The 21,000-nt window shown below is 54.3% G+C and overlaps 1 pseudogene across 1 annotated transcript; it reads left to right on the top strand.

Annotated features, from left to right (window-relative positions):
• Positions 1-6,176: 6,176 nt before the first annotated feature.
• Positions 6,177-19,669, top strand: LOC311513281 (pituitary homeobox 3 pseudogene; annotated as a pseudogene). Its single transcript has 3 exons — positions 6,177-6,255; positions 17,989-18,203; positions 19,187-19,669. The product of its transcript is annotated as a pituitary homeobox 3 pseudogene (transcript).
• The last annotated feature ends 1,331 nt before the right edge of the window (positions 19,670-21,000 follow it).

The following is a 21,000-nucleotide window of genomic DNA, read 5'->3' as shown; positions in this document are numbered from 1 at the left end:
AGGACCCCGCCTGGGCGGACTCGCTGTGGGAAGCGCCCGGAGGGGCAGAGGAGGCTGAATGCTCCGAGGTCAGACCCAGGAAGGTGGAAGCTGGGTGAGCTGCTTGCCCTGCAGACAGGCTGCTCCCAGAGAGGAGGCTCCCCCAGAGTCCTGACTGGCTTCGTTGGGAGCAGTTCCAGAGCATCGCCCAGGGACTCTGTGACAAGCTGTGAAAAAGGCTAATGCAGCCCCAGGTTGCCTCAGGCGAGGTATTTCCAGTAGATAGAGGGAAGCGTTAGTACCATTATACAAAGCAGTGGTGAGACCTCATCTGGAATACTGGGTGCAGTTCTGGGCTCCGTATTTAAGAAAGATGAATTCAAACTGGAACAGGTGCAGAGAAGGGCGACTAGGATGATCCGAGGAATGGAAAACCTGTTTTATGAGAGGGGACGCAAAGAGCTTGGTTTGTTTAGCCTAACAGGGGAGATACGATTGCTCTCTATAAATACATCAGAGAGCTAAGCAGCAGGCAGAGTGGGGCACGATTTAAGTTATGGGCCAATGTTGGCACAAGAACAAATGGCTACAAACTGGCCATCAATAAGTTTAGTCTTGAAATTAGATGAAGGTTTTTAACCATCAGAGGAGTGAAGTTCTGGAACAGCCTTCCAAGGGGAGCAGTGGGGGCAAAAAACCTGACTGGATTCAAGACTGAGCTTAATAAATGTATGGAGGGGATGGGATGGGGGTACTGCCTACAATGGCCCATCCTCGACTGATATTAGCAAGTATCTCCAACAGCCAGAGATAAGACACTAGATGGGGCAGGCTCTGAGTTACTACAGTGAATTCTTTCCCAGCTGTCTGGCTGGTGGATCTCGCCCACATGCTCAGGGTCTAACTGATCACCAGATCTGGGGTCGGGAAGGAATTTCCCCCCAGGTCAGATTGGCAGAGACCCTGGTGGTTTTCCGCTTCCTCTGCAGCATGGGGCACAGGTCACTTGCTGGTTTACAGTAGAGTAAATGATAGATTCTCTGTAAACTTGAAGTCTTTAAAGCAAGATTTGAGGACGTCAGGAACTCAGCCAGAGGTTAGGGGTTTGTTAGAGGAGTGGGTGGGCCAGGTTCCGTGTCCTACAATGTGCAGGTCAGATGAGATGATCATAATAGTCCCATCCAGCCTTAGAGTCTACGAGTCACAGTGAATTCCCCCATGTTGGATGCCGCACTTTTTGAGTTAGGAAAGTGTCATCTATAAAGTTTAGACATTCCAAGGATGCTCTCGTATTGGCAGCATGAGCTCCCAGCATACGTAACTCACATTGAAGTCCACCAGAATAACACTGGGATTTTTTTTCCTACCATACATCGTCGATTGGTACACAAGGAAGCAGTTATCCTGTTCCCTAGTGGGATTTGGCGGTTGGTAGCAGACACCAGCTATTACCACATCTTGTGCTTTACCAATGAGGACTCTGATCCGTAAGCATTCAGGATCACTTTCCTCCAGACTATCAGTGACTCAGAAACAGGCCATGCCACAGGACACTGGCTTCCTGCTGGGGAGCCTGGGCCATGGTGTTCCTGGTATTTGTGCCCTGCTTCGGGACCCTCAGACTGAAGTGCATTGAGTTATTATTTGATTGTTAATACTTCACCCTAACCCTTGCCCCCAAACCCCGAGTTTTACCCTCCCCCTCCCCCTCTCCTGTTACCTCCCTCCATTTGCCCAGTGTCCACAGCAGGTCAATGACGTCCTGGCTCCCCCACAGCCCTCTCGGAGCCTCCCCCCCAGCAGCTGTGGGGAGGCAGACTCAGCGCTGGAATCTACAGACAGCTGCAACAGCTGAGAGAGCAACCTGCTGGGAACCCTCCGCAAACCGGGCTCCAGGGCCGGCCGCCTCCGTGGAGACAAGACGTGAAGGAGCCCGTGCCCGAGACTGTGGGTGTGTGTTTGCGTGCGTGGGGTTTGGAGCTGACTGGCGGCCAGGGCCCGCAAACCACCCCAGGCTTAGCGCAGCCCCCAGGCACCCTGCAGGATTGCCCCCCAGAGCTTCGCCCAGCCTGGCAGACGATTCCGCACGCAGACTGATCTCCCAGGCCCTGGGTGCCGCCTCAGTGTTCCCGGGGTGAGGCCCCCCCCGCTGCCAACCCCCTCAAGAATCCCTCCTGGTGCCCCCCACGTGAGGCACTCGCAGGCTGTTGGCCTGCCCCGCCCCGGGGCACTGAGCCAAACTGGGCGGGTTGGTCCCTCAGACCCTGCTCATCCGTGCTGCTCCGCCCTGAACTGCCCCCGCTCCTCACAGTCTCTGTGCTGCGGCTGTGCCCCGAGGGTTGCCGGGGGTCCGGCATCCGACCGGAACACCTGGATCGGCGGCACAGCGGGGGCCCGGGGCTAAGGCAGGCTCCCTACCTGCCCTAGCTCCGCGCGGCTCCCAGAAGCAGCCACCAGGGCCTTGCGGCCCCAGGCGCCTGGGGGGCCACGGAGGCTCCGTGCACTGTCCCTGCCCCAAGAGCCGGCTGCACAGCTCCCATTGGCTGGGCACTGCAATCAACGGGAGCTGTGGGCCTGCGGGCAGCGTGCGGAGTCTCCCTGGCCACCCATGTGCCTAGGGGTTGCAGGGGCCTGGCGGCCGCTTCCTAGAAACCACCTGAAGCGCCGCCGGGACCCTGCACCCCGAACCCCCTTCTGAACCCTGAACCCCTCCCCCAGACCGGAGTCCCCTTCTACACCCAAACTCCCTCCTGGAGCCCGCACCGCGCCCACACCCCAACTCCCTGACCCAGCCCTGAGCCCCCTTCTGCACCCCAAACCTCTCATCCCTGGCCCTACCCCAGAGCCCACACACCCAGCCGGAGCTCACACCCGCTCCTGCACCCCAACCCCCTGGCACAGGGACGGGGAAGTCAAGCCCAGCTCCTCTGTACATCCCTAGGCCCCGGCTACACAGAGCCAGTCAGTGCACTAAGTGGGGTGCAGCCTGTGCCCCCAGGGCTTGCGGGGGACAGTAGGGAATCTACAAGGGGCTCGCTCATCTTCTGGGTCAGTTTCAGGGATTTCCCTACAGGGTTCCAAGGTTTTTCCCCTGGTACTGGCCTGACAGCTGGGGGTGACATCCTCCAGCTCCCCACCAAGCAGGCACTGTCCCCCCCACCAGTGTTTTCCAGCGCAGGGGAATGAGGGGACCCATCAGCCCTCATCCTGCCTGCTGAGGGAAGAGCCGGGCCCAGGCGTGGGCCTGGGGGCTGACCTGGACCCTTGCCCATTAGACACAGGACCGAGACCGAGCTAGCTCATTTCACCCCAGCCAGACACGCCTGGCTAAGCCTTTTGGCCACCCCCAACTACAGCAGGCCTGAAACCATTGGCCTGCCTTTCTTCCAGCCAAACCCTTCTCCGGCCCCTGTAGTAACCGAGCGCCTCACACCCGAGTGGCAGGGCAGGGCTATACCCCAGGGTGCGGATGGGAGTTGAGGCCATGCTGAGAGGTCAGTCTGCACAGCCAGAAGAGGGGTGATCTTACCGGGGTTAGAATAGCAGGAGGCCCCAGCAGCGTGGCTCTTGGCTCAGGCCAGAACACCACTTTCTGCAGTGCAGACAGACCCTCAGAAGTTGCCCAAGGAAGCCTGTGGCCAAGGGAGTCCTGCACTGCACCTGGGGTGTCCTGAGGCCCATGCTCGTGCCCAGACCACTGCACCACCCTTTGCAAACACTCCCGAGGTCATTGTCCATCCCTAAAGAGCTGGGCAATTCCGGCAGCCTCCAGGACAGAATGGCCAGTCACCAGGCACAGCGGAGAGACCGGACCCTTTCTGTAACTGCTGGGGTTCTCCTGCAGAATGTCAGGGGCTCTCTGCAGGCAGTGTGGGGATGTCCCGGAGGGCCCATGCTGGAGAAGCAGCAATTTGCCAGTTTATTCCCATACAGCCACCTTTGGGACAAGCATCCTTCCTGCTTCACCCTCAATGGAATGGGCCTTGTTCATGAACATCAAGAACCCCAGAGCTCCACCTCCAGAGGGTGACCAGATGTCCTGATTTTATAGGGACGGTCCTGATTTTTGGGTCTTTTTCTTATATAGGCTCCTCTTACCCCCCACCCCCTGTCCCGATTTAATTGGGGATTGGTCCTGCTTTGAGCAGGGGGTTGGACTAGATGACCTCCTGAGGTCCCTTCCAACCCTGATATTCTATGATTCTATGATTTTTCACATTGGCTGTCGGGTCACTCTAACCTCCAGGGACCCCACAATCCATCATCTGCAGTGTCTCCATTCCTAGAACCTCCTGCCCTGAGTTTTCATGGCGCTTCGCAGAGTCTCTCCCCCAGCATCTGTGAAAGGTAGCCACCTCTTGGGTGGAGCAGCAGCTGGACAGAACACAGCATGTCGAATAGCAGTGCAGGGAAGCCCATGATACAAGGTGTCAACCAAGGGATGTCCTTGTGGAGCAGGTAGGATTTGGAGGGTCTGCATGTGATCTTCCCCACCTAAGCTCTCCCGAGTAACGTCTCGGCTGATCGGGGGCAGGTCTGCATCCCTGGGAGCAAATGGGGCAGTTTCTGTTCATCCCTCAAGGGAGACCCAGCCGTGGGGCTGCTGCAGAGATCCAGGGGACATCAGGCTGAGCTCGACAGGGGTGGGCAGGCTGCCCTGGGTGCTCAGGCTGTGGGTATCCCCGAAATGGACTGATAACCCGACGACAAAGTGTTGGCTAATAGACGCTGGCTAGCATAGACACAGTGTAGGTACTCCAAGCGGTTAAGCGTGTATATTATTAAGTATTAGCATAGCAGTTCTCTCGCCCAGATTGGCCTGTACCTTCGTTACACCCCTGTCCACTTATGGCAGGTCTTCCAGAACACCTTGCTGTGGCTGCAGTCAGCCTTGGCCTGAGCAGATAGGAAACCTGCGTGTAACAGGACAGGCGATCTTACTTCCTCAGGGCAGCAAGCAAGCAGCTGTCCTCAGAAACCGAGGCGAGGCCTGCATGCCCCTTAGTCCCTGTCATGCCTGTCTCAGAACACAGGGAAGGGGGCGTCACGACCTAAATGGGTGCTGGGTTCAGAACCAGAGAGAAAGGGGTGCCCCCCAGTACTAGAAACAGACAAGGTACAAAGGTGATGAACTACGTTCCATTTCAAACGGCGGACCTGGGGCCTTTTCCGGGTGAACAGGGAGGGCATAAAAGGCTGGCTTTCGAGGTGGCGCTTGGGGGAGCCACCTTCTGCCGAAGGTGAATGGAACGTCACTGCGGGCCAGTGCTCTTCGGGGACTGGGATCGTACAGAACAGAGTCAGAAACCTGGCTGACACTGGGCATTTGGTCTCCGGAGTGTATTTCGTAATGAAATAACGAACCAAGGTGCTCTCCAGCAGCCGACTAGCCAGTCTATCAGCACAGCAGGTAGATGGTGGAGGGAGCGAAGCTGACTCCTGGCTGGAGCAACACCAGCACAGGCCAGACGAGGGGCCTGATCCTGCCCAGGGCTGGACACGCTCCGCTCTCACTGCAGCCAGAGGGATTTGAGGGTGCTCCGTGGTGCGCCCCTGGCTGCCACACCAGCAGTGAAGGCAGGGGACGTTCCCCTTGTGGGTGAGTTTCTGCCCCGTCGCACCAAAGGGCTGAGCACTGGCAAGGAGTCAGCCGCCGACTCCCAGCTGCTGTCCCCTCGTCCGTCCTCATGTCCCACTTCCCCAGCATGCCAAGACCCTCCCTGATTGGCACCTGGTTAGCTCGCCCTCAGCTGTCCCTGACACCCGACACACCTCCCCATCCTGCCTCCTTTCCCGGCACTCCAGCTCGCCTGGGAAAGGGAAATCAATGGGGAAGCAGGGGGGCGCTCAGGCTAAATTGCCAGGCCACAGGGAGCCAGATAGCTTCCAACAAGCCGCACGTGGCATTGGGGGGCGAGTGGGGTCAGGGAACCCGATCCCTCCGGCCAGCGGCTGGCGGCACTCGGTTTATTTATTCCCCGGAGAGGGGCCGCTCTCTGTGTGTCAGATAACTGGCGGGTGTGGAGGGATCCCTGTGGATGGCTCACACCACCCGTGCCATGTCAGTCGTCGGCTAATCTCCTCCCCCCGGCACATCAGCTCAGCGCCTGAGGCCCTCCGGGACCGGCAGCCGGCCCACCGGATTCCTCTCCCAAGCATTGGGCTTTCCGGGAGGGCAGTGCCCAGGACTGGGGAGCATGTCGGTGCTGCTGCAGAGCGCGGGTGGGAGCGCCCCTGGGCTGCCCTCAGCGGGGCTCCCCAGCACTGAGCGTGGAGGTAAGGAGCACAGGGAAAGCCACGGGACGTGCTCAGGGCTGTGGGGAATGGGGCTGGGGAGAGAGCTCCTGGCAGTGACTGGGACTGAACCCCTGGGGATGAGGGGTGCTCTCTCCGGGCTGGGGGAGCCGTGCGGTGCAATGATAAGACGTGATACGTCGACAGGAGCCGTCCGTGTTTCCGTGCACAGAGTGCTTGTGCCCACCCCGTCCCGCAGGGAGGTCAAGTCACCAGCACGCTCCTGGCTGGGCCGGTAACGTGGAGTGCTTGGTTTGCACTGCCGAGCTCCTGCTGCCTTCCCTTGGCCTGGAAAGCCCCAACCCCACTCCAAGAGAAGCCCGACCCCTCCGGGTTTCATTTCATGCAGACGAGGCAGGCAAGGGAGCAAAGGAAACCTGTGAAACTGCAGGTTCACTGCGCGGCTTGGGCCAGAGCGGAAATCAGCATCGCTCCATTTACACCAGCTGAGGCTCCGGCCCCTGAGGCTGTTTCAATGGGGCCGTTAGGTCTGTGTTGTACAGCTGCGATGATAGACAACTCCTCGTGCACACTCTTAGCAGGGGGCTATGCCGGGAGACTGGTTCCTCTGCACTGAGGGTGGGGGACGGCACCACAGGCCGGGATAATTGTGCCCACATCAGGAGCTGCACTGGTACCTACAGCACTATAAAATCCCGTCCCTAATGGAAACTGTCAATTTGGTACAAACACCAGGCCTGTGGGCTTTAGGCACCCAGGGCCCCTTGTCATTCAAAGGCAGTTTGGCACCGCGCCTCCTTTAAAACCTCAGCCCAGGCTTCAAAGTGTAATGGAAGCAGAATGGCAAAGGCTCCCCCCCGGCCGCACTTTGCCTTTGATCCCAGGGGCTGTGGGTTCAGCATGAATCCCCCATGTGGGTGCTGCTGTGATGGGCTGTGAAGAGGCCGGCCACGCTGAGCGGGTCTCAGGCTGGAGTCGTTTGGGAGAAGAGGCACCGGGACCTGGTGTTGGTTAATGTCGCTCCCCGGGGAAAGTCAGGCCTTATTATTAGAGTGGCTTAAACGTTTTCCTTCAACATTTATTTTTGGCTGAAAACGAGTCCCTTTTCGAAAGGACATCCGTTGTGGAACATTTTCGTTTGGAGAATTTAAAAAAAATCTAGGAACATATTTGGAAAAAAAAATTTCTTTCTTTTGCCTTTTTTGCAGAAGACACATAACCAGCAGTCCTAATGGTTAGTAATAGTTGGAACAGAGAAATAGCAGAACACAAACTCCTTGGGAAGTTCACCCTAAGGTCCCGATCTCTGTACATTTTTTACTTTTCCTTTCAAGGCGAAGTCTGGAAAAGGCAGGTTTTTCCTTCGGGGGCCCTCCCCGAAGGCAGGTGTGCTGCATAAGCCGGAAGTTTCCTTAGCGGCTGCTGGGATGTTTTCATTCTAGTTTAAACAACATTCCCCCTAAGTCCATCGCAACCCAAGCAGACAGCATGCAGATAAAAGGGCTCCACTCCTCCCAGGGTCAGGGCTGGTGTGATGCTTCCCGGGGTGCCCAGGGTTGTGGGGCACCTCACTGTTGTTAGTTGTTGGCTGCATGTGTGTGTTCTCTCTGCGTTCGGCACCGGCCCTGGCCAGATAGCAGGCTCCAAACGCACTGACCAATAAGACCCCAAGGCCTGGTTTTGTAGGGAAGGCACCCGGCCAGGTTTATTGCCGACGAAGCACGGTCTTAGCTCCCCAGCTCAATGTCTGCAGTTACACTTGCACATGTATGCTGGTTGCAATGGACACAGCTCAGTGAATGGCGGGACTTTCCCTTCCCCACCAGGCTGGCCAAAGACTCCCTCTGAGACTCCTTTCTATACTCTGACACCAACAAGTTACGTGTTGCCCCCCGACATGGTCGGTTACCACCCTTTACCCTGTACATGTTGGACTGATCAGAACATCTCCACCGCTCACGCTGTCATCCTGATTTTGTCTTTAAGCAGGGGGGTCAGCGTGTCCTTGTGTCATCTTCAGGGAGTGTGTTTACACCACTCGGGGTGTTGTGGTACCACCCTTCTGGAGCGTATCTGCGTGCGTGTCCTGTGCCTAGCACGTCTCAGGAACGTGGGTGTGTTTGCAATGCCAGCCCTGTGCTTGCCTTCAGGATCCTGACACAGGGAAGAAAGGAGAGCAGCAGAATACGGACCCTGGACTTCAGAAAAGCAGACTTTGACTCCCACAGGGAACTGATGGGCAGGATCCCCTGGGAGAATAACATGACGGGGAAAGGAGTCCAGGAGAGCTGGCTGTATTTTAAAGAATCCTTATTGAGGTTACAGGGACAAACCATCCCGATGTGTAGAAAGAATAGTAAATATGGCAGGCGACCAGCTTGGCTTAAGAGTGAAATCCTTGCTGATCTTAAACACAAAAAAGAAGCTTAAAAGAAGTGGAAGATTGGACAAATGACCAGGGATGAGTATATAAATATTCGGGCATGTAGGAATGGAATCAGGAAGGCTAAATCACACCTGGAGTTGCAGCTAGCGAGAGATGTTAAGAGTAACAAGAAGGGTTTCTTCAGGTATGATGGCAACAAGAAGAAAGTCAAGGAAAGTGTGGGCCCCTTACTGAATGAGGGAGGCAACCTAGTGACAGAGGATGTGGGAAAAGCTAATGTACTCAATGCTTTTTTTGCCTCTGCCTTCACGAACAAGGTCAGCTCCCAGACTACTGCAGTGGGCAGCAGAGCATGGAGAGGAGGTGACCAGCCCTCTGAGGAGAAAGAAGTGGTTCGGGACTATTTAGAAAAGCTGGACGAGCACAAGTCCATGGGGCCAGATGCACTGCATTCAAGAGTGCTAAAAGAGTTGGCGGATGTGACTGCAGAGCCATTGGCCATTATCTTTGAAAACTCATGGTGATCGGGGGAGGTCCCGGACAACTGGAAAAAGGCTAATATAGTGCCCATCTTTTAAAAAGGGAAGGAGGAGGATCCTGGGAACTACAGGCCAGTCAGCCTCACCTCAGTCCCTGGAAAAATCATGGAGCAGGTCCTCAAGGAATCAATTCTGAAGCACTTAGAGGAGAGGAAAGTGATCAGGAACAGTCAGCATGGATTCACCAAGGGCAAGTCATACCTAACTAATCTAATTGCCTTCTATGACGAGATAACTGGCTCTGTGGATGAGGGGAAAGCGGTGGACATGTTGTTCCTTGACTTTAGCAAAGCTTTTGACACGGTCTCCCACAGTATTCTTGTCAGCAAGTTAAAGAAGTATGGGCTGGATGAATGGACTATAAGGTGGATAGAAAGCTGGCTAGATTGTCGGGCTCAACGGGTAGTGATCAATGGCTCCATGTCTAGTTGGCAGCCGGTGTCAAGTGGAGTGCCCCAAGGGCCGGTCCTCAGGCTGGTTTTGTTCAATATCTTCATAAATGATCTGGAGGATGGTGTGGATTGTACCCTCAGTAAGTTTGCAGATGACACTAAACTGGGAGGAGTGGTAGATATGCTGGAGGGTAGGGATAGGATACAGAGGGCCCTAGACAAATTAGAGGATTGGGCCAAAAGAAATCTTATGAGGTTCAACAAGGACAAGTGCAGAGTCCTGCACTTAGGACAGAAGAATCCCATACACCGCTACAGACTAGGGACCGAATGGCTCGGCAGCAGTTCTGCAGAAAAAGACCTAAGGGTTACAGTGGACGAGAAGCTGGATAGGAGTCAACAGTGTGCCCTTGTTGCCAAGAAGGCCAATGGCATTTTGGGATGTATACGTAGGGGCATTGCCAGCAGATCGAGGGACGTGATCGTTCCCCTCTATTCGACACTGGTGAGGCCTCACCTGGAGTACTGTGTCCAGTTTTGGGCCCCACACTACAAGAAGGATGTGGAAAAATTGGAAAACGTCCAGCGGAGGGCAACAAAAATGATTAGGGGACTGGAACACATGACCTATGAGGAGAGGCTGAGGGAACTGGGGATGTTTAGTCTTCAGAAGAGAAGAATGAGGGGGGATTTGATAGCTGCTTTCAACTACCTGAAAGGGGGTTCCAAAGAGGATGGATCTAGACTGTTCTCAATGGTAGCAGATGACAGAACGAGGAGTACTGGTCTCAAGTTGCAGTGGGGGAGGTTTAGGTTGGATATTAGGAAAAACTTTTTCACTATGATGGTGGTGAAACACAGGGAGGTGGTAGAATCTCCTTCCTTAGAAGTTTTTAAGGTCAGGCTTGACAAAGCCCTGGCTGGGATGATTTAGTTGGGGCTTGGTCCTGCTTTGAGCAGGGGGTGGGGCTAGATGACCTCCTGAGGTCCCTTCCAACCCTGAGATTCTACGATTCTATGATGTGGTCGCCGTACTTTACCATTCACACGTTCATGCCCCATCTGTCCTAGTCCGCACATTCCCTCGTACGACTGGTGGACAGAGTTTATTTTCCAATTGTTTTTAGCTCCTTATGGTGGGCCTGGGAATGTTAGGTCTGGGACTCTGATTGAGGAATGCAATTTTATGATTGAGCCTTGGGGGCACTCCCAGATAACATACAGGGACATGGTATATATGTGTCGTGTATGAGGGTGTCGTGTATGTGTGCCTATGACACCACCTCATATTTAAGCATCACAATCCGTTTCCAAGCTGGCGTTGTTGTCTGGCCCTTTTGCTTTGGTGCTGCAGATAGCAGCTCACTCCTAACCGGAGTCTCCTCACAGGCTGTGAGCGGACATCAGAGTTTGCCTGCTGTGGGTCAGCGCCTACCCCCACCAGCCTCCGGCCACACAAGAACAGCCTCCCCGGCCTCGTGCTCTCTGTACAGCTAGCAGGAGGCAGACGACAAACCCCGAGTCCCCCGAGCTCCCCTCCAAAGTGCCCAGGCCCTGAGCCGCTACAGAACACTCAGCTCTGCTCTTCCCAAAGGAACAGCGCACCCCAGCCTGCGAGACTCAGCTCAGGGCCCCAACGCTACTTACCATAGAGCACGGAGAGCCGGGCGCAGTGAAACCACAAATAAATGTATTCGCAAAGAGCAGAGGTTCAAGCGGTTGTGAGTAAGAATGTGGGGAACATATAACACAAAATCATCACATGCTTTCCAGGGCCTAATCTTAACTAACAAGACATTCCCCTGACTCCTACAAGATAGTTTACCCCAAGTCCTTTCCCCAGCATTTTCAACCACTTTGGCTGAGATCCCCCCTTCATAAAACCAAGCCCGCTGGCAGCTTATCCTCCCAGATGGAAGGAAGGGGGGTGTACCTCCATGCCCTCTAGTGATACCCCCAAATGTTCATTGTCCTTCTCAATAGGGCTCTCCTCTGCTGGGTCACTTTTTCCTGTAAATCTCCTCTCTTCGCAAATTGCACAACCCTTCATTAGCCCCAGCAGTGACTGCCAAAGGAGGCCAGTTCTGAGCCACACTACACCGATTTACATGTGAACAGACAGATAGAGAAACATTTCTTGCCTGACAGAAAACCTGCTTTACACCTTTCTAGTCGCTAGTCACAGACCTTAAGTACACAATATTTGGGTATATCTATAACTCCTTACACAACATCCGTAAATACATCCTGCAGTGGTTATGATGGCCAGAGTGACACAGGCTTTCCGTAGATACCTTACATGACATTCTTTTGGTGAACCTAGGGATCCCTGTCCCGCAATTAACACAACGAGGAGTCCAGTGGCACCTTAAAGACCAACAGATTTATTTGGGCATAAGCTTTGCATCTGAAGAAGTGTTTTTTTACCCATGTTGTTTTAGTGGATACAGACTAAGATGGCTACCCCCTGATACTTGTCCCCCTATGCCCCCCATTGGCATCCAGAGGTCCTTGGGGCACTGCCCGATCCTGGTAGATCTTCCCAGAGACTGTTACACAAACTGGGAGCCTGTGGGGGTTACCGGTGGTAGCATGTGTCCTCCTTGGTAGTAAGAGCGAGCAGGCTCACGCCCTAGAAATGGAACGCAGAGCCAGCTGGAGTCGCTCGGGTATTAACAGAGATTGTATTGCTAATGGGCCAAATCCTGACATCTCCCTTTGTGTAGAATCCTCTCCTGGAGTCAGCGATTGGTTGGCTGGAGTGAGTGTTTCCGAACTGGGACCAGTAACACTAATTGTTAGAAAGTCCCCATGCAAGTCCCTTGGGACAAGCCAACAAACAGGACAATGCCCCCCGCCCCTTTTCTTCTCCTTTCTCTTGGGCCCTGCCCCTCACTGTACCTCTCCCTGAGGATATCTGGCTAGGTCTCCTGCTGCCGATAAGCCCTACGGCAGCCCCTTGGACACAGGCAAGCAAATTCTGTAGGGTCGCTCCTCTGAACAAGCCTAGCAAAGATGCTGCTCTTTGCAATGCCAAGTACCAGTGCTCTCATCTGCCCTGATGATGGTGGGAGATCCACTTTCTAGCTGATCAAGGCATAGGTGCCAAGCTAACATGGCCTCCTCCCTACTGCAGTGGGTTCCTCTGTGCTAGCTGCCCTGGCTTCCCATTCCTCCCTGCTCTTGCCACCCACCACCCAGTGCGGGCTCAGGGACATGGCCTGAGCACTGCAGAGCCAGGCCAGGAGATGGCAGCATCTGCAAGAGGTGCAGGAGAATAGTGCTGCCCGTGGGCATTGTGCCCAGTGAAAGGAGCCATGGAGAGGGGAGCCCAACACAGCCCTGTGCTGAGACCCAGCTTGGTGAGATTGAGTGTGACCACTCTGGAGCCAGCAGGGTTGCACCTGATGACGGCAAGGCTGGTAGAAGAGAAGACAGCCCGTTTGCCCTGAGACATGGCCAAGGGGCCACCAGCAGGGGCTGGGTGGACACTTCAAGCAGCGCTGTGCCCATCTCTGTCCCAGCCCTCTCATCTGGGGATCCCAAAGCACTCAATCCCTCCCAGCTGCCTACAGATAGGTTCATTCCACACTGGCCTGGGAGGTAGGGGCATCATTAGGGTTCCACCCCCGTCCTGGCTGGGCTGAAAGATTCCCTGTAGTTTGCAAGCCCCTCAACTTGGGCTAAATTGAGAGCACACCTAGGCTCCTGGGAGGGGGACACCTTTCTGCAGGAGGAAGCTCTGCCATGTTTGCTTTGAGGATCATTTGAGCCCTAGACTTGGGATGGGAGAGTAACAAATCCCACAAAGAAAGCCACAGACAATCCAAGCCCTGTGCTTTGCAGGATTATTATCAGCCATTTCACAACTGGGGAAACTGAGGCACAGAGGCGGGCTGGGACATGCCTGAGGTCACAGAGTGAGGCAGCAGCAGAACTGCACACAGAACCCAGGAATTCTGAGTCACAGCCTGCTGAGGTGGGCCTACAATCCTGATTCCCAGGACCCTGCTCTCACGAGAAAATCCGGCCTCCCTAAGTGTACCAGATGTGGACTGGCTACAGAGCTTGCTTCTACACCCCACCTGTGTTCGTCATAAGAGCCTTTTGATTCTCTGCATGAATCTGCAGCTAGGCTCTTCCAAAGTCTCTCTCTGGTAGAGGCGTCTGTACACCGCAAAGTACAGCCTTGCCTCTTAAGTTGACTTATACTGGATCTCCTTTCAAAAGTCCAATATCTTGAAATCCTCTGTCAAGTTCTTCCACCTTTCTCAGTAGGCCCATCCTGGTGTCCATGCTCTGAAGGCTGTTGGTCTATGGTCCTTTGATCACATACACTCTGAATGCATAGCTTTGTAGGTTGTTTCTGTGACGAACTGGCCCATACAATTCAGAATCCCTCCAGGGCTAGCCAGGGCTGTGTCAGGTGACTTCAGCTCTGGGAGGGATTGAGATGACTGTGATATCAGCTCCTGAATCAGTTTTAAAGTCAATAGTCTTGCCATCAATATTCAATTTCACTCTCCAGGCAGGCTCTATGTCATCACCAGTGACAAATCCCAGAAATAATGGCTCTTGATTGTCTGTAATATGAGTCAACTCCCTGACTGCTTTCATGCAGCACACAACTACAAAATGTCCATGTTTCACGTATTTATTACACTGTTTGCTTCTGACTGGACATGCATTGTCTCTTGGGATATGACTTTTTCCACACCTTGTGCATGTAGACTGGAATTGGTCCCTCTTAGCCTGGGAGTTCTCCCTCCTTGCCTCAGAGGTTTTGTGATCTTGACTTTTAACATTCAAGTGTCTGTTTGTAGCTTCTCAGATAGTTTCAGATTTTTCAATTTGCTCCTGCCCTTTGTTCTGTTTGACTAATTCTGACTGCTTTGCTACCTGTATAGCTGTGTGTAGGGTTAAATCTCTCTTCAACTGTAACTGCTGTGAAAGGTTTTTATCTGTTAACCCAATGCACAGCCTGTCACCAATATTTTCATGTTTTGCATTCCCAGAATCACAGTTTTCAGCCAATGTATGCTCTTATAAAACATTCAACATTTCCCCCCCATTCTTGAATTCTCTGGTGAAAACCTGCTCTTTTACAAAGCCCATTTATCTGAGGTATAAATTATACATCAAATATAGCCAGAACCCTTTCACAGTCATCTTTGTGACTGTCTTCAGTAAAGTCAAAGCACTTAAAGATAGGCTCTGCCTGCTTCCCCATAGCATAAATTAAAGATGATGCTTCTATATCCAGTTTCTTTGTGGAGCTGAATAGCAATGCTAAATCTTGCAAAATATTGTTTCCAGTCTGTCCTTTCTGAAGGTTTGTCAAAGCTGATGCTCTTGGGGGCATTGAAGGCATGCTGGTGAGATCCTGCACCCTTTGTTGCTTTGTTCCTTCTGTTTGCAACCTTTGTTGCTGTTTTCCTGCTATTTCTGTTCTTAGTTTACTCCTGACACCATGTCATAGTCCTGTACCAGATATGGACTGGCCTCAGAGCTTGCTTCCGCACACCACCTGTGTTCATCGTAGGATCCTTTAATGCTCTGCCAGACATGTCTGAGGTTCATTTAAATGAGGCGTTTTACACCCATGGCCTCCTAGTGGTTGAACCGTAGAACACAGGTGAGCATTCCACTTCACTAGGAGCCTCTGCACACGTGGGCATCCTGCCTGCAGGACCCCCGGCTCACCTGCACCGTCCCTCAGCCAGAGAAGGGCCAACGAATGGCTTCAAACCACCCTCATCCTGGAGGAAGGAAATGATCCGTCTGTGGAGCATGTGGGGAAGCCTGTAGGTCGAGAGCTGGAGAAAGCCCAAGTCCCTGCAAAGCTAGATCCACAACTCATTAACCTTTGTGAGCAGGTACTCACTGAGCAGCTAGTACCAAACACACTGTTACTAGCAAGAACAAGAGATTACTCAGCAAAATAGATTGTGTCACTTCAGAGAAGAATCAACTTTTCATCTCCTTGGCCGTAGGTCCAGCGCAACTCTTACAGTCCTGCTCTTTGCGTCTCTTCGCCGCGACGTGTTCCTTAGATTCGAGGTTCCTGGGGTTGTACCTCTTTGCACCGAGTTCATCCATGAGCAGGACTTTGTCATCTAGTGGCCCCTCGTTTGTACACTAGGCACCTTTGGTCTGTCAATAGCTGTTCAAACGGTCATTCTCCCTGTTCACGGACGTAGGTCCTCTGTGGGTGGGCGTCTCTTTTACTGTTTTTAGGACCTGTTTATACCTAACAGCTTTTTGATCAATTTCCTTTTTCACCAATTTCAGGTTTTTTCCTAGATACACTCTCTGGTGCATCTGTAGATTTTATTTCCCTCTACTTCCTTTCTCTAACCGTGTCTGTTCACATGCCCGGGGCTGCTTTCTTCTGCTTCTCCTGACCTGAAACCTTTCCTGTTTTCCTTCTTTCCTCCTTCTCCCTTCCCATGCCCTACTCTAGTCTCCTGCTCATCTTTTATTTGATCACCCCACCTCCAAACCACACTCTGCTTCATCCACAAGCTCAGCAGCTTGATCCTTCTCCGTCTTCAACAGCTTCGGGGGGATCCCGAGCCCCCTCCTCAGCTCGAGCTGCCCTCACTGGCCGCCTCTCTCCCCAGGACAGCACTCTGATCAGGGTGAGGCTTGCTACAAAGGGACCATTAAATCATCCAGTCTAATCCCCTATAGCACAGGCCAGAGAACGTCGCCCTGGTACCCCTGCACTCAGCCCAAAGACGTGTTTGACTGAAGCATCTTGCAGAAAGGCAGCCGGGCTTCCATCAAGAGCTGGAGTTCAGTCCCCCTCACTATTAACCATTGGTGCCTTTTCTAATTGGAATGTGTCTGGCTTCAGCTTCCACCCACTGGGTCTTGCTCTGCCTTTCTCGGCTCGAAGAAAGAGCCCTTCAGTGCCTGGTGTTTCCCCCCATGTACATATACACTGTAATCACGTCACCTCTCAATCTTCTTTTTGATACAATTCTTCCCTCGCCCCCATCCCCGAAGTGCCTGATTTCAAAGCTGCTGGCTTTCAAGCCCTCCTGCCCTGGGTCCTCTGTGCGTGAGAGAGCCAGCCATGGGGTTGTGGTTACAATTAGGGCTGTCACATGGTTTGAAAAAGGAATCCCAAGTAACTGCAAACTTAAAAAATTAGTCACGGTTAATCACAGTTTTAATCGCGCTGCTAAACAATAATAGAAACACCAATTCCAATTCAGCAGGGATGCATGTCCTCTGGAACAGAGGTCGAAGCACGACAGGGCATACGAATGTTTAGCCTATCTGGCTCGTAAATACCTCGCAACAAGAGTTACAACAATGCCATGCGAACGCTTGTTCTGACTTTCAGGTGACATTGTAAAGAAGAAGCGGGCAGCATTATCTCCCGTAATTGTAAACAAACTAGTTTGTCTGAGCAATTGGCTGAACAAGAAGTAGGACTGAGTGGACTTGAAGGCTCTAAAGTTTTAAGTTGTTTTGTTTTTGACCGCAGTTTTGTGAAAAGATAAGTTGCAGGTTCACGATAAAGTTTGTAAGTTGCAGGTTCACGATAAAGAGATTGCATGACAGTACGTGCATGAGGTGAATTGAAAAATACTGTATCTTTTTTTACTGGGCAAATATTTATAATTAATGTGAAGTGAGCGCTGTACACGTTGCATCCCCTGCCTCTGGGAGAGGGAGGTTGACCCAGGAGAAGGCTGGGACGCTCGCTCTCAGGCCCTGCTAAGGGAGTCCAGGAGAAGAGAGGAGGGGTCACAGTGAGGCCGTGGCAGAGCTGGGGACACAACCCAGCTCTTAGACTCATTCCATAATCACAAGCCCCCTCTCTTCTCCGAAGCCTGTACTGGCCTGAGTGACCCCTGCTGTGATGGGATGTTAGGTGGGGTGGACTCTGAGTTACTACAGAGAATTCTTCCCTGGGTATCTGGTTGGTGAATCTTGCCCATATGCTCAGGGTTCAGCTCAGGGGTCGGAAGGAATTTTCCTCCAGGGCAGATTGGAAGAGGCCCGGGGGGGTTTTCACCTTCCTCCGTAGCATGGGGCACGGGTCACTTGCTGGAGGATTCTCTGCACCTTGAAGTCTTTAAACCACGATTTGAGGACTTCAATAGCTCAGGCATAGGTGAGAGATTTATCGCAGGAGTGGGTGGGTGAGATTCTGTGGCCAGGAGGTTAGACTAGGTGATCATAATGGTCCCTTCTGACCTTAATGTCTATGAGTCTATGAGTCATGGCCAAGAAGGACACTCCAGCGCTGTATGTGCCAGTGGAACCTAGGGATGCATGACACGTCCCCCATTCCCAGGGACCTGGGATCTGTGACAGCACCCCTGGCTCCTTGGCACATGCTGCAGAGCCTCCTGTGTTTAGCTTTGGGCTGGCCCACATGGTGGTTCTCCCGCTGACCCCCCACCCCGGCTCTCTGCAGCAAAGAATGGGGAGAACTCACGGTCCAAGTCGTCTGGCTCCGGTGGCAAAGAGGAGCTGAACCTGGGCAAGAAGAAGCTGCGAAGGCAAAGGACTCACTTCACCAGCCAGCAGCTGCAGGAGCTGGAGGCCACCTTCCAGCGCAACCGCTACCCAGACCTGAGCACCAGGGAGGAGATCGCAGGCTGGACCAACCTGGCGGAATCCAGGATCCGGGTAAGCAGGAGCCTCCTCAGACACTCCAGTAGGGGGCAGTCTCCACTTCGCATCAGCCGAAGGAGCCGCTCCATTAGCTGGTAGCAGTAGTAGACCATTGTCCTCTGGCCGGTCCTCCACTACAGAAGCATGCAATGCACGTGGTGCCAGTATGTTTCAAGTGCCGATGGCAGGGCCAGGAACTTTTTGCCGTACAGGCCTGGTAACGGTGGGAGGAGGACGGCTCACAGCAACTCCCATCCAGTCAAGAAGCAATTCCTATCCACATCTCCTGGGGCTCGAGTGGAATGCAGGGTCAGCCCTTTGATGCTGCCACAGCGCATCTGGTGCCACAGAGCCTGGGCTTTCCCTGCCCTATGTGCAGCTTGGAGGGCTTGCACTGGCAGAGACTGGCAAAAGCTAATCACAGGGGCTGAGTGAGTCTTTGGGTTCGGGACAGACCCACGTACTGGGGCACAGGAATTCGTCACGGAGGGAGACAAAACTGCCAGGGTCATTCCAGGTGCCAGGGCGACTAGGACTGCTGTTTGGGCCAGATTCAGAGCTGGTGTGAGCTCAGGAAGTTGGTAGCAGGTTGGATGGGGCCACGTGGTGCTGCAAAGATGCCAGCTTGGCATCCCTAGAGCCTTATTCACCGAGCAGGGACCATGTCTGCAATGCCCAGGCAAGCCCCATGCTTGTACCGGAGAGGGCTGGGACGGGGATTCAGCCTGCAGGGGTCATTCAGTCCCTGGCCCCTCTGCCAACTGGGGAAGGGGGGTGCTTTGGGGGATGTGCGCTCACCTGCTCGCAGCTGGGCTGAGCCCCACCACACAGCCCCCAGCTGGGGGTGCCCATGAGTCTGGTAGCTGAAGCAGGGACGGCACAAGCTGCTGAGAAGTGGGAGGCAGGCAGATCAGCTGCAATGCTGGCTGCTGTGATACTGAGCTCAAAGCAGGCTTTTCTCCCCTCCCCATTCTCTCGCTCTTGTTCTCTCTCTGAAGGTCTGGTTTAAGAACCGCAGAGCCAAGTGGCGGAAGAAGGAGCGGCACCTGCAGACTGGGCTGTGCAAGGGGGGCCTTGGCCCCCAGCTGAACGGTCTGCCCAGGGGCCCGTATGAAGACCTCTACAACAGCCACTCCAACCACAGCTGGGCCCCCAAGGGCTTCCAGACCAGCCCCCTCCCCAGCAAAGGCTTCCAGCTCTTCAATGCTGTGAATCTCAGTTCCTTCTCCCCACAGGCCATGTTCCCGGGGGTGGCAGCAGCCTCCATGCCCGGGGTCCCGGCCCTGGAGAACTTCAACAGCCTGGCCGGCCCCACCTACGGACCCGAAGCTTTGCCTTACATGTACAAGGACCCCTGCAACGCAAGCCTGGCAGGGCTGAGACTCCGGGCAAAGCAGCCCCAGCCCCTTAGCCTCGAGGTCCTGCCAAGCCCTGCTGCGAGCCCCAACTCCTGCCAGTACACACTGGGCAGGCCTCTGTGAAGGGGACCCCAGAGCATCGGTACCAGCCCCCCCTCCAGACTGTACAGAGGGGTGGGGGGTTCTCTCACCAAGGACAGTGTGGAGGGAGGGGGGTTCCCCCATCCTGGGACAGTGCCCTCCACCACGCCAGAGCTGCCCTCATAGCCCATGCACCCCCCTCCCTCTGCCAGTGCCCAGCTCAGGGAGCCCAGGGGGTGCCAAAGGCTATGAGTAGCCCCAAAGATTGTGGCTTAGCCCAAGACCTGTAGATCCGGCCCCAGACAAAGCTCAGTGCAGGCAAAGTGCCGCAATTTGGGTTAAATTACCGTGGAAAGCGCCATCTAAGATCCCAAACAAGTAACAGACTCTTGGGAGGAGACAAAGCCCCCTGTGAGGGGAGACCTGAAGAGGCCTGGACGCAGGGCTCTGGGACTAGCCAGCTCAGAGGCACAGGGAAGGGCATGACGCTGTTCTGAGTTCTGCACTAAATGGCATTATTATCTCCAGCTCTTGCCAACAAAACAGAGAGTCCCTGAGCTCGGGCTGCGGCTAGAGCAGGGAGCTCAGAGACTTCCGTTCCCAGCGCTGGAAGGGCATGCTAGCGGATGAGCAGAGCAACAGGAACGGTGTGTCTGGACTCCCGCGGACAGATCAGGAGCCCTGGATTCTATTTCCAACACTAGCATTTCCTCACCATGTGACCATGGGCAAGTCCCGTCCCCTCCCTGTGCCTCAGTTTCCTTGTCTGCAATATGTTGGTCACAGTCCTGACCGGCCTCACCTGAGGACTCATTCATGCTTGTAACATGCTTTGGGATCCTTGGGAGGAAGGTGTAATAATGTCAGTGCAGGTGACATCAGATCTGGGGGAGTGGTAAATAACGCCGAGGACAGTCACCGATACAGAGCGATCTGGATCGCTTGGTAAGCTGGTTGCAAGCAAACCATGTGCAGGGACGCAGGGGCGGCGAGTTATATGGGCCAGTGGTGCCCGGGCTCCAGGAATATTCAGGGACCAGGGGCCAGGCTCCAGCAATGTTTGGGGCTGGGTCTCCCCTCGGCCCCGCCTGCCGCCCCCATGCACCTTCCCCAGAGTGTTCCCTGGCCCCACCTGTGGCCCCTGGGTGATTTAAAAGGGCCCCAAGGCCCCTGCCGCCACCGCCGGCAGCGCAGCGGGGCTAAAGCGGCTTCCTGCCCGCCTTCGCTCCGCACAGCACCCCACTCCCGGAAGCAGCTGGCATGTCCCTGCGGCCCCTGGGGGGGGTGTCTCCATGCACTGCCCCCACCCCAAGTGCCGACTCTGCCATTGGATCTATGGCCAACGGGAGCAACGGGGGCGGTGCCTGCGGGCA

The sequence above is a fragment of the Lepidochelys olivacea genome (genome assembly GCF_965140295.1).
Source record: "Lepidochelys olivacea isolate rLepOli2 genome assembly, chromosome: 26".
Taxonomy (NCBI): domain Eukaryota; kingdom Metazoa; phylum Chordata; order Testudines; family Cheloniidae; genus Lepidochelys; species Lepidochelys olivacea.
Note: the sequence above shows the minus strand (reverse complement) of the source record. Positions and strands in the feature narration are given on the sequence as shown.